This window comes from Nicotiana tabacum, chromosome 15 (assembly GCF_000715075.1).
Source record: "Nicotiana tabacum cultivar K326 chromosome 15, ASM71507v2, whole genome shotgun sequence".
NCBI lineage: Eukaryota > Viridiplantae > Streptophyta > Magnoliopsida > Solanales > Solanaceae > Nicotiana > Nicotiana tabacum.
Window position 1 is genome coordinate 112,079,999 of NC_134094.1, and position 13,294 is coordinate 112,093,292.

The 13,294-nt window shown below is 37.0% G+C and overlaps 1 long non-coding RNA gene across 1 annotated transcript; it reads right to left on the reverse strand.

Moving 5' to 3' along the window:
* Nucleotides 1-378: 378 nt before the first annotated feature.
* On the reverse strand, nt 379-4,503 carry LOC107793799 (uncharacterized). The gene is made up of 4 exons (XR_001649807.2): nt 4,406-4,503; nt 2,896-3,048; nt 2,301-2,370; nt 379-897 (listed from the first exon to the last, which is right to left on the reverse strand). It is a non-coding gene; the product is annotated as an uncharacterized LOC107793799 (long non-coding RNA).
* Between the last annotated feature and the right edge of the window lie 8,791 nt (nt 4,504-13,294).

Genomic DNA, 13,294 nt, shown 5'->3' on the forward strand with positions numbered 1-13,294 from the left:
TCGGCAAGTATGGCCCGGGTGCTAGTCATGACCCTCCAGTTGGGTCGTGACATTTACGTACTCATACTACACTTACTGCACATTTTGTACAGGTAAATATATGACTAGTGACCTTGTGGGAACGGAGGCGCGATTATTACGGTGACTTAGGTGAGATGCATCTTATGTACGACCAGCAGCCAGCAGAGTCTCCTTCAGAGTATTGTATTTTCTTTCCGGTCCAAATTTGTATTTCGGACAGTTATTGTATTTTATTTTAAATTCTTAAAAATGCTCATGCACTTATGACACCGGATTCTGGGATGATTATGGGATGTTCAGTATTGGAATTGAAAAATATTGTTATCTATTCTTTAAATTCATCTTTTACTAGATAAATTGAAGTAAAATTTATGATTTCAAAAATATTAAAATGAGAATTTAATTAATTATTTAGTGTTGGCTTGCCCGACAGTGGTGTCCGGCGCCATCACGACCTTTAACGGATTTTGGATCGTGACACATTGAGCTTCTGCGGCAGCACAATTATTGTGCGGTCCGCATTCTTGAAATTTTGGGCTTGGAACTTCGGGGCATCTGCGGTCCGCATAAAAACGAGTGCGGCCGCACTTCTGATTGTGCGACAGCATAAAAATGATGCGGTCCGCAATCCTTGACTTTAAACTTGAATCCAACTCTCTGATTTTTCACTCTTGCGGACGGCATAATAGTGAGTGCGGCCGCACAATTTTGGTGCGGTCCGCACTCCTTCAGCTTGCCCAAATACTATTTTTGAATCTCCTCTCTGCGCCCCGCACTAGAATTGTGCGGTGCGCACTACTGACCTTTTTGCCCTGTTTTGGTTCTTGTTCACTTTTGACTCCTTTATGTGTTGATTTTGACTTCTTTCCAATTTTTCTGCAAGTAAGCACATTTTGTTAGTTTCCGGGAATACATTTAAGTATTTTTGAGCTAAATCGCAGTTAAAAGAGAGCAAATAATCGGTCAAAATATCTACTTATCATGCAACCCTACCCCGATATCTAAATTCATTTCAATACTATTGCAGAGCGCAACCCATTCCTAATATCAACACATACACCTAAGCAACTCAACACAACCAATAATGGAATCTCAACACGAAAGGAAAATAAAGTGTACAGAACATCAATGAACTACCAATACAAACGAAGGTAACCAATACCTCGTATCCATATTTCTCTACAAATTACCAATACAAGAATAGCTAAAAAACTCACAAAATTTGAAATAAAGTGTAACAAGTAATGTAAAGACAATAAAGGCAAGTAACACATGAAACAATAAAGTTATACAATTAATTCAGGTAGTAACATATAGTAGGTAAATAGATATTGAGCGAGAAATAAATAAACCAAACAAGTGAAAATTTAAATAATAGATAACAAGGCATGGATAACAAGCAAGATCAAGTAGCAACCAAAGCATATAACAAGAGACGAGTGATCAATTTAGTAGCAGTAATTTGCAGAGCACATATTTCTCACATTATTCACGTGGTTGGTTGCAAACTGCACACTTGTTTTAGTGAGATTAAAATTCGACAAGTCGCCTTATAAAACTAGTAAGGGTAGCCCGGGCTTTGCCCGGGCCCAACGTGAACAAAGCTTTGCTATTAGAAATTGAGGTATAGTGACAATATCCGTAAGGAATGAGCTTGTGTCCAAAAGAGAAATAGAAAATTATAGAGTTACCACAGAAATGTTACTCTTTATAAGCCGTTTATTTCTAATATTTTGTTATTTCAACACAGTAAAATGCTTTGGATATACAAACCAACAAATACAGAAGCCATAATGCCAAAGTCATATGGTCTTCCAGCAGTACCTGCTGATATGGATTTGTGCAAGATAGCAACAGTTAGAATTGCTATCAACAAAGATGATAAACTATGTCAAATCAACTCTAGCAACAGTGAAATAAATGTAGCCAATATATAATTAGAAGACATAATTGTAAGAATCAGTTTTTAGTCAAAACACTTCTGGATCATGTTGATAATTCAGAAGAAGCAAAAAAGAAAACACATTTGATGTAAGCATGGATTAATTACTTTAATGTGTAGGTAAACATTATGTTTAAGTAAGGTTTTGATAGACCACCTGTACATTTGATGTGTAGCACAGAATATTAAGGTTCAACTGACGGTTGCACAAGAAATAAAATATGAAAGATAGTAGTTGTTATTCTTCATGACCATACAGATGTTAGATGTAGCACATGTTGCATAGCATATATGACATTTTCGGTTTAGAGTACAAGGAAAATGAAATGGAATATACCAATTCACCAGCTATTATGGTCATAAATGCATCAGCAGACTGCCCGGTAAATGTGATCATTGCAGCGTTGCTGTGAATTATTAGGGGTTAATTTAGAGATGAATCAAAAAATATCAAAGCTACCCACAGTCTAACAGCAACAATAGTTTTTTCTATATAAAGAGAATTTACGACAAACAAATATCCATTTTTACTATTCAATCAAAAAGAGAGAAACCTTAACAGGTTTAGAATCTAGCAAGTTTTGACATATAAAAACGCAGCAAGGTTCAATTTGTTGTTTAAATATGCAATTCCATTTTATCTGTTGTACATAGTTTCTATAACTTTTCTGATTAGAATGTTAAAAGATTGATTTCGTGAATAACACTTTACCGTAAACTGTTGAAGGCTTTTTTTCTTTGATGGGCTATACATGCATTTTAATTTGCTGCAAGTGCTTTGTGTTTGTTGAGGAATGTCATATTTGTGCAGTGCTGTTAACCCCGAAAACAATTTAGCTACAAGTTCACATGTTTTCCTCTAAAGTTCACATGTTTTAGCACCAGCAGGGATGTCAGTGATTATAATTTTTTATAAGGACTGTGGCAATTACCAGACGTCAGTGAATATAATAGCACAACAATTTTCTCCTTCAGATGCTTCTGCAATCAACTTTTCCACCAAGTATTCCTCATTTGTATCTTCTGTATATGTTTGTTCGTTCGGTCAGAAGACATTCCTTCACAAACTTATTACTGTGAGACATCTGCATTTCAAATAGTTCACAAAAATCAAGCAAAAAATTACCTCAGTAGACTTTAAGCAGGAGCGTTTGCTGTTTATTCTACAACATTGGAAAGGTAGATGAATTCAATACAGGGCTATGACAAAGTTATTCCATGTAAAACACACTATCATTTAAAAAGATGAATAAATGGGTGTTTGGATCATTCTCGTCGGGTGAGTCCAGGGCAGCGGTTAAAGTGAAAGACTGAAGCTAAAGTTGTAAAACTTTCAAATGACAACATATATGAAAGTAATAGGTACCATAATTAGACTGTTATTTCCCTAATGTCTTAAACTTACACACCAAATTTAATAATGCATGAATACTTTGTCAAAATATAGTATATCTTTTATTCTACTGGAAACTATCAGAATGTTGAGAAATACAGTTGAGGCAAGCATGGAAAAAGTTGTAAATCTGTGGCAGAATCACAAAGAGCAGTAAATCAGAAGTAAATCAGAATCACAAAGAGCAGTAGAACACTATCATATGTTCTAACTATTTGTACTTAGTAATCATGCCTATGGGGATTTTTACGCAACATGTTCTTCAAATGTTTAAGCAAAAATGCAGCTTTGCTTTTAACACTGTTTCATTGACGCTTTCTGTATCAACGAAATGTGCAAAGTCTCATGAAACCACAATCTCATAGCTTAACCATTCACAGTGAGAAACCGCTGTTCTACATGCGAGTTCCCATCACTCATCAGTGTAATTTTCCCTCCATGAGTAACCAAGTAATTTGTAAAACTTATGAGCTCCAAGAAAAATTAGTTGCCAAAATGTAGAAGGCAAAGCTTCAAAAACATGCAACCAGCAGATCTCAAAGTGCACGACAAAAATGTTACAAGGAAAAAGTACTAATATATTTAACTGCCCCAAAATTTATACTGTAAGTTTTTCTTTCCTATTCAAGTAATCAAGTTCATCATACTATCTCTAAATAAAATAATTAATGTTAACTAGTGATGGCAAAATGGTTCAGCCATATAATTAAAAGAGCAAAGATGTTAAAATGAGTATACGTGAAAGCTAATTAAATCAAGTCGTAGCAAGTTGAAGCCATAAAAGACATTTCAGAAACGCAGTCGAGGGATACCATCATATTAGTACATAAATCCTCGTCGTCCCAGTCTTACTGTAAATTTCCTATTGAGTGTACTTGAATATCTTACACACAAGAAATTTATTTCAAGAGTATGCCATATACAAGTTATCCAGCTGTAACTTGCCAGAAATTGCAAGGATATTTGTCAAACACCTAGAGAACAAAAGCAGTTGATACTCACGAGAAATACAAATAAAGATGAATAAAAGAGGGGCTAGAAGAGAATACCTGACAGAGGAAAAACCATTGAAATACAAAATTAAGAACATGAGCACGGAGAGAGAGCAAGTCTTCTGGAGATGGCTTTACTTTTCGTAGATGTGGAGATGACGGATCTCCACGTGTCGGGCTACACAGAGCCAGCAATGAGCTGGATACACATGAAATGACATAATTACCCTCAGATAAACTTTTAATTCTAAGGAAGTACTCATGTTGACCATGAGGTGCATGTATTCCCTCTTATTAAGAAGTAGGAATAACATGGAATAAGTGATGACATAAAGGTAAATAGCCAAACACGCATGATTTAACCCGTGACAGCGTATATACATCGTCACCTCGCATATACGTTGTTTCCCCGCATGATTCACATAACAAATAGAACAACAAGTCCTAATTCTCTCAAGTCAAAGTTGGACACGACACTTACCTCTTTGCGCAACCAACTCAACAATCAACCACGGTTTTTCCTTTCGAACAAGCCCCTAAACCAACCAAATCTAGCCAAATATCGTTCAAACAATTCAAAAAAAGATTTAGAAACTACACACGAATGAAAAAGGTTCAATCTTTGATGAAATTTAAAAAGTCGATAAAAGTTAACCCGGAGCCCGCTTGGTCAAAATTCGAGATCCGGACCAAAATCCGTTTATCCATTTATCCTCGAGCCTCATTATGTGATTTATTTCAAAATTCGACCTCAATTTGAGATCTAAATCTCAATTTTATAAAATCCCTAAATTCTACAAAATCCCTAATTTCTACCATGAAATTCCTAGATTTGATGTTAAAAACTCATGAAAAGTAATGAAGAATTAATAGAAAATGAATTAGAGTTAATTATCAATGAATTTGGAAAGAAAAAGTTCTTCAAAAATCGCCTCTAGAGTATTTGGAGTTGAAAATAGAGTTGAATGACCTAAGTCACGATTTTCCTCTCTTTAACCCAGTTGCAGGTATCGCAATTGCGAAATAATTGTTCGCAAATGTAAAGTCTGCATATGCAACACACTGATCGCAAATGTGACCAGTGCATCAGACGGCCAGTGGTCGCAAATGCGACCAATATCTCGCAAATGCGAACTACCCACTCATCATAGATACGAGCTTAGCTTCGCAAATACGAAGCTGCCCCAACATTACACTTCATCGCAAATGCGATTCCTTTTGTCGCAAAAGAGAACATAGTGAAAACTAATTAGAAAATTATATACTGCAAGACACAAACTTAAGCATGTTTAGTCTGAAGTTTTAGCAAATGAACTAAAAAACTTCAGATTATTTAGACTGAAATTTCAGATAAAATTCATGACAACTGTAGACTGCATGACAAAACTTCAGCATGTTTTGGTATGAAATTTTAGCAAATGAACTAAATAACTTCAGCATGCATTAGCAAAAACTAAAGGTGGCATGTGGGCCGGTTAGGATCGGGCCCGGCCCAGGACCGCAAGCCCAAATGGGCGGTGGGCCTAAACGGTCCTAACCGGATAAGACCGAAATTGTGGGGAGGTGGGCTGAGTAGTGGGTCGGTCCCATAGGCGAGGCCAGCGAGACCGGGACCAGCTGGGAAGTGAGCCGGTTCAAGCAGTCCTAAACGGGCTTATCCGGCCCAACGGCTTTTTTTAAAAAAAAATATGCTACATTATAGCCGTTATGGCATTTAAAATATGATCATTTTACCTGCCAAAATAGCCATTTAACCCCCCTCCCACAATTTTAATTTCTAAAACTTTATATATATATATATATATATATATATATATATATATATATACTATACTATACTGTTGGGCCCACTTAGGCCCGGGACCAGCCTACTTAGGTCCGGGACCGTTAGTTCGTGGTTCCGGTCCCGGGTCGGTTCCAACAAGAAGTCCGCAAAGCCTGAGACCACTTAGGACCGGGACCACGAAGCCCACTTAGGACCGGGCCCGACCCACATGCCACCTTAGCAAAAATACATTAGAAAATTGCATACTGCAAGACAAAAACTTAAGCATGTTTAGTCTGAAGTTTTAGCAAATGAACTAAATAACTTAAGCATGTTTAGTCTGAAATTTTAGCAAATGAACTAAATAACGTAAGCATGTTTAGTCGCAAGTTTAGCAAATAAACTAAAAAATTTAAGCACGTTTAGTCTGAAATTTTAGCAAATAAACTAAATAATTTCAACATGTTTAGACTTATGTTTCGGATAAAACTCATGACAAAACTGTAGATTGCAGGATAAATAACTTCAGCATGCATTAGTATGAAGTTTTAGCTTCAGTGTCAAACAACTGCATGCTACACTAGCACGAAGTTTTTAACTTCAACATGAAACAACTTCATGCTACATTAGCATGAAGTTTTAGCTTCAAGGTGAAACAGTTTCATGCAAGTGTGATTCTGACGATGAATCTAGACAAGTTTATGGTTTTTTGATAAAGTTGCTGAGAAGAGAGGATATCTTTTTTCACGAATGAGGTTGCAGATCACATGATTAATGCGTGATGCAGGTTTTATATCTTTTGTCAGAGGTGTAATTGTCAGTTGGCTACCAAATTAATAATTTTTAAAAATAGGGTATAAGTTAAAAGGTGACACAAATATAGGGTAAAACTACAAATCCCCCAATATTTTTGCCATTCCTTTCACGTAACTGCAGGCCCAATGCCACAGCAAATAAGCAAATTGGCCCAAAGCCAATAAGTCAATCTGATCCATCTTTAATAATAAGAAAAGTTGGCCCAAATGATGAAAAACAGAGTTTGTCAAATAGATAAAATAAAAGTTGATTTTTCTCTTTTAAATATTTTAATAACTTAATTATTTTTAATAAATAACTAACCGATAGGCAATCTTAGGCGCACTTCAAACATTGACCATGTGGTCATGCACGATAAGGTCAACGTTTTAATTAATAAAAGAGGTTATGATGCATTGCTGCTTCTTGACACTTCAATAATAAATTATGCCCCTCAATAACTAATCGTATTTAAACCATGTGTAACGACACGTTCTTTGGTTTAGTACATTTAATACAAATAAATTAAAAAAATCTTGTGATTACACACTCATAGGTAAAATCAATTAATAAAACACAGTCAACAATTATGCGATAATAGGTGATAAATACAAGAATATCCAAGAACTAATTTACGCCAAGTTTTAGTCAATAAAAGCGATAATGCTAGAATTGCGGAATTCGAGGAATATCCTACACCTTCTCCTCGGTCAACAGAATTTCTTATCCGGTCTCTGTCTACGCGGACGAACAATTAATAGAGTCAAACCTTCTTTTGACTAGAGATTCAAATAAAATGTGACTTTGGAAAACCAAAACTCAATTCTAAGTGGTGACTTTGTAAATAAAATAATCACTACTCAAATTTATCACTTTAATTGAAAAAACCCTTCAACTTATACGCATAAATAATTTTGCAGGGTGAAAAAAAGGGTGTGACATATGCTTTAAAAAAGGTTGATTACCTGTTGAAATTTTGACTTCTGATAGAAGAAAAGGTGAGACGAAGCAATTTGAGATTTTCTTTTGTCCCAAATTTTTTTATCTACATGTCGAACATTATCGTCATTGCTGGGTATGAAAATATTAGGAACTAGTTTTGCCTGATTATATCAGTTAATTTATATTCTTATTATTTTACTTTTTCCTTGAGAGACCTGTAAAATGTGCATATACTTCTCTTTCTATGATTTTTCAACCTTAGAAACAAACGAACCACCTTTAGCATTTAGAAATACATGATGGGGAGGACAATGAGAATAATTCAATATTAATGCCACATTTGCTACGATAATTTGGGCAATTATCCTACATATTTTCCTAAACTTAGTAGTATTCTGAAATTACAATTTCAAATTGAAATGAACAGTCATTCTTGTAGATAAAAGAATAAATAATAAAATAAAATAAGTACTCCTTATACTATCGGATTTGTTTTATGATTGCTCTTTTCTTGTTCCCTAAAACCCACACTATTAGTTTATTTATAATTAACAACAAAAAAATCAGTGAAATCTCACAAGTGGGGTCTGGTAAGGGTTAAGTGTACGCAGACCTTACCCCTACCTTAGGACGGTAGAGAGGTTATTTCAGAGAGACTCTCGGCTCAAGAACAGTGAAAATAAAGCAATATACAGAAAATAGCAATAAGGTAATAAGCCACGGAAGCAAATGGTGCAATGTGCAATAACAAAGATCGAAGAATACGACACTACAAGAATAGAGCCAATCTTACTGAAAATAATGACACATCTTATAATAGCAAGGGGCAAGGAATAGGAAAATACAAGACTAGTACTAATACTATTGGAAAGACTAGGCGAAACTATAGACTACTTGTCAACCCACAACCCTAATTCTTGATCTCCACACCCTCCTATCGAGGGTCATGTCATCGATAAGCTGAAGTAGAGCCATCTCCTACTTAATCACCTCACCCAATACTTTTTAGGCCTCCCTCTACCCCTCCTCTGACCCGTCATGGTCAACCTCTCACACCTCCTAACCGGAACATCAGAACCATCTCAACCTCGATTCCCTCAACTTATCTTCCACAGGAGCCACCCTCACCATGTTCCTAATGTATTCAGTCCTAATCTTATCTCTCCTGGTATGCCCACACATTTATCTCAACATCCTCATTTTCGTTACTTTCATCTTCTGGACATAAGATTTCTTAACTGGCCAACACTCGGGTCTAACTACCGCTTTGAAAAACTTGCATTTAAGTCTAGGTGACACATTCTTGTCACACAAAACACCAGAAGCGAGACCATTTTATCCACCCCGCTTCAATACGATGTGCAACATCCTCGTCGATTTTCCTGTTACCCTGTATTACAGACCCTAGATATTTAAAACTCTCTCTTAGGGATGACTTGTGTATCAAGCTTCACGTCCATTTCTTCTTCATGTGCCCTAACATTGAGCTTACATTGCAAGTATTTTATCTTCGTCCTGTTCGACTTGAAACTTTTAGACTCCAGGGTCTGTCTCTACACCTCCAGCCTAGTATTAACCCTGCAACGCGTCTCGTCAATCAGCACTATCTCATCTGCAAATAACATACACCATGGAATATCTCCTTGAATGTGTCGCGTCAACACATCTATCACTAGGGTAAATAAAAAGGGACTAAAAGTTGATCCTTGATACCACTGAAAAATAATCCGAGTCTCCTCTCACAGTCGTCACCTGAGTCTTAGCTCTACCGTACATGCCCTTAATCACCCTAATGTACGCTACCGGAACACCGCTAAACTCCAGACATCTCCATAAAACCTCCCTTGGGACTTTATCGTAGGCTTTTTAAGTCAATAAACACCATAAGCAAATCTTTCTTTCTCTCCCTATACTACTCCAACCACCTCCTCACCGGATGAATGGCTTATGTAGTCGACCACCCCGGCATGAATCCGAATTGATTCTCAGAAATAGACACACTCTTTCTCACTCTCCTCTCCACCACCCTCTCCCAAACTTTCACGGTGTGACTCAGTAGCTTGATACTCCTATAGTTATTACAATTATGGATATCACATTTGTTCTTGTACAACGGGACCATCAAAGTCCACCTATTCTTCGGGCATCTTCTTTGTCTTAAAAATAACATTAAACAAACCAGTAAGCCATTCCAAGCCTGCTCGGCCTGCGTCTTTCCAAAATTCCACAGGAATCTCGTCTGGTCCGGTCGCCCTACGCCTACTCATCTTTCGCATTACCTCCTCAACCTTAATACGCCTACAATACCCGAAATCACGCCGGCTTTCTGAGTTTTCCAACTCCCAAGGTAGTGATCATGTCCTTCATCCTCGTTCAAGAGTTTATGGAAGTAAGTGTGCCACATGCGCCTAATACATGCCTCCTTTACCAATACCTTACAATCTTCTTCTTTGATGCACTTCCAGGTACCGAACCTTTCTCTCCCTAGACTTGGCTAACCAGACCAGTTCTTATCACTACCTCTGCCCACAAACTCCTCATACAAGCGCTCAAATGTCTTAGCCGTCGTGACCACTAACTTCGCCTCTTTCTTTGCCTTCTTATAATACTCCTTATTTGTCCTCTTCTCCTCCTCATCAACGCTCTCCATAAGCTTCACATGCGCCGCTTTCTTGGCTTCCACTTTTCCTTGGACCTCTTCACTGCACCACCAATCCCCTTTGTGGCTTCCCGGGTATTTAGGGAAATTTTACCATAAACTATGAGTATGGCACATGAAGATTGGTTTCCTTTCGTTTACTCGTAATCTTTAGATTAGTTTCCATGAAGATTGTTTGTGCAATTACTAATTAAAGTAGTACTACGTAGAAGATTAATGATTTATCCCCTTTTCGTTGGCATTAAGAGGAAACACGTTTATACTCCACTAATTAGAGATTTCTATTAGTATTAGCTAAGGAATAAGAGTACTAAGTGGTTCTGCCTATAAGTATAAGGCCTCACTTTTTTTCTTTCAAACACATGACACATTAATTAACACTAGCTTTCTAGTGAAATCTCAAAATTACTCTCAATCTCTTTACTTCACCGAGTCAAGGGGGAATATATCAGATTAGCTTTAGGTTTCAGCAATAATTATTATACTCCTAAACTAGAATATACTAGATCCCAACAAAATTTAGCTAGGTTCCCTTTGTAGCTAACTACTGTAATAGACTTTGTTTGTTATTTGAATTCATGGCGATGGTTAGAGAAGATCTCTAAAACTAGAACATACTACATACGGAGTAGGGACAACTAACCAATAGTTGATCCAAAGTAAACATATTATAGTCCTCTGCTACTATGTACTCTGCCTATAAATACAGCACCTCATAACTTTCTTTCAAACACAATTAATTAAACACCAACTTTCTAGTGAAATCATCATGGCCATCAAAATTATTACTCTCAATCTCTTCTCTTCTACCCTCTTAATAGTATTGCTTTTTCCTTAGCAATCTCACTTATCACTAATCTCTTCCACTTTTCACTGCTTGTAGCTGAAGCCAAAATAACTAGTGCGACAGGCCGTGGATTTAGCATTGACCTAATCCACCCTTCTTCAAAGTTGTCACCTCTATTCAACCACTTAGTCTTACCGGACTTGATACCTGATGTTTTTGGTGGTAGTTACCATTTGAATTTTTTGATGGGAACACCTCCACAATTTCGTCTTGTTGTTACTTCATCTGGATACAATGCCAACCATGTCAATGCTACAACCAAAACTTGCCCATCTATGATTCCAAAAATTCTTCAACTTATGAGGAACTACCCTGTCACTCACCAAAAAAATCTGATCATGCACATTGTGAGGGAGGTATCTCCACCTACTATGTCGATTACGTTGATAAGAGTTCTTCGTCTGTGAAGTGGCTACATAAACTTTCTTTATACTCACCAGTGAAGAAGAAATCTAATTCCCCAATATTCTTTTCGGGTGTGGACGTAACTCAAAATTAGCTTCAATGAACCTACGGTTATCAAGCATTAGGAAAAGAACCTCTATTGACGAAGTGAGAGAAACAGAATCTTCCTAGCAAATGGAACTTCCACCGGAAAACCAGACCACGACCGAAGAACCTCCAAACAACGACAAACTCGAACTAACTCGCAATCTTTCGAAACTCTGACCACAAAAATAGAACCTCTGTTTCGTTTGGGAAAAGAAAACAAAGGTGGTTTCTTTCTTTTTGAACTAAGCTTCATGGTGATATTTATGGAAATTTCTGGGTTTTATGGAGTTAATCTGAAGAAGAAGGCCGTCCTTTTTCTTTTTTTTTCTTTCTGTGTTCTATTCCCTTTTTTCAGGTGTTCACCCAAAGAATAAGCAGCAGACGCGCTTTTTAATCCTCTATGCTCTTCTGTTTTTCGCCTCTTCTTTCCCGTCCCCTTTTCCATATTTTTTCGTTTTCTTTTCGGTCCTCTCCCCACTTTTTGTTGCCCCCTAGTCCTTTTCCAGTAGAATCAGCCACATTCTTTTGCTTTCAGGTCCTTTTTCTCTTTTTCCTTTTTAAGGTTCTTTTTGTAGTCCCTTTCCTCACTTCTTTTATTGTCTTGCTCCCTAGTCCTTTTCACTTTTTCGTCCCCCTCTCTTAGGTGCTACCTTTAGCTAAATATACCTACCTATCTCTATGTATTAGGTGGGTCCTCCCTTTTTATTGGAGGAGTCTAGAACCAAAATGTGGTATTTTTTTACTCAAACCACTGAAATGCGTGAAAAAATTTAGTGACCAAAATATATATAGTGCCATTTTAAAGGGCGCTATATGTATAATGCCTTTTATAAAGGCGCTATGGTACAAGACTGCTAGGTATAGCGCCTTTATAAACAACGTTATACATATTTTGTGGGCCCACCAATAAAATAACTCTTTTGCGCTTAACTGACATAACAATAATTCAAATGGGTAAAGCGCCCTTTTAAGGGACGCTATACCTCAAAATATTCGACCCCTCGGATTGGGCATTGCCTTATTTAAAGGTGTTAAGGATTTTGCAAAAATCCATTCAGAAATATTCTCAACTCCTGTTAAATTTTTCTTCTTGTTAAATTCTCAAGCATTTTGTCATAATGTCTGAAGAGCGAAAAGTAAGGGTTTCATTATATTTGGGGGGGGAGGGGGTTGAGGTTGTGGTGGCGAATAACTCAGTGAGTTATAGTTTATCTCCACAGTGTCATGTTAAGTTGCCACTTACAATGGAGTATGATAGACTGGTATCATTGTTGTGTAACAAAATAAGTGTGAGCAAACATTCGGTGAACTTTAAAGTAACCGGAAGATATCCGTATTCTGTCACTCCTCCGCAAGGGGTTGCTTGTTACGTTGAGTTTAACATCGAGGATGGTGAAATTTTGAGTGATTTTTTGAGGACTCCGGATGACTCCAGATGAATATCGG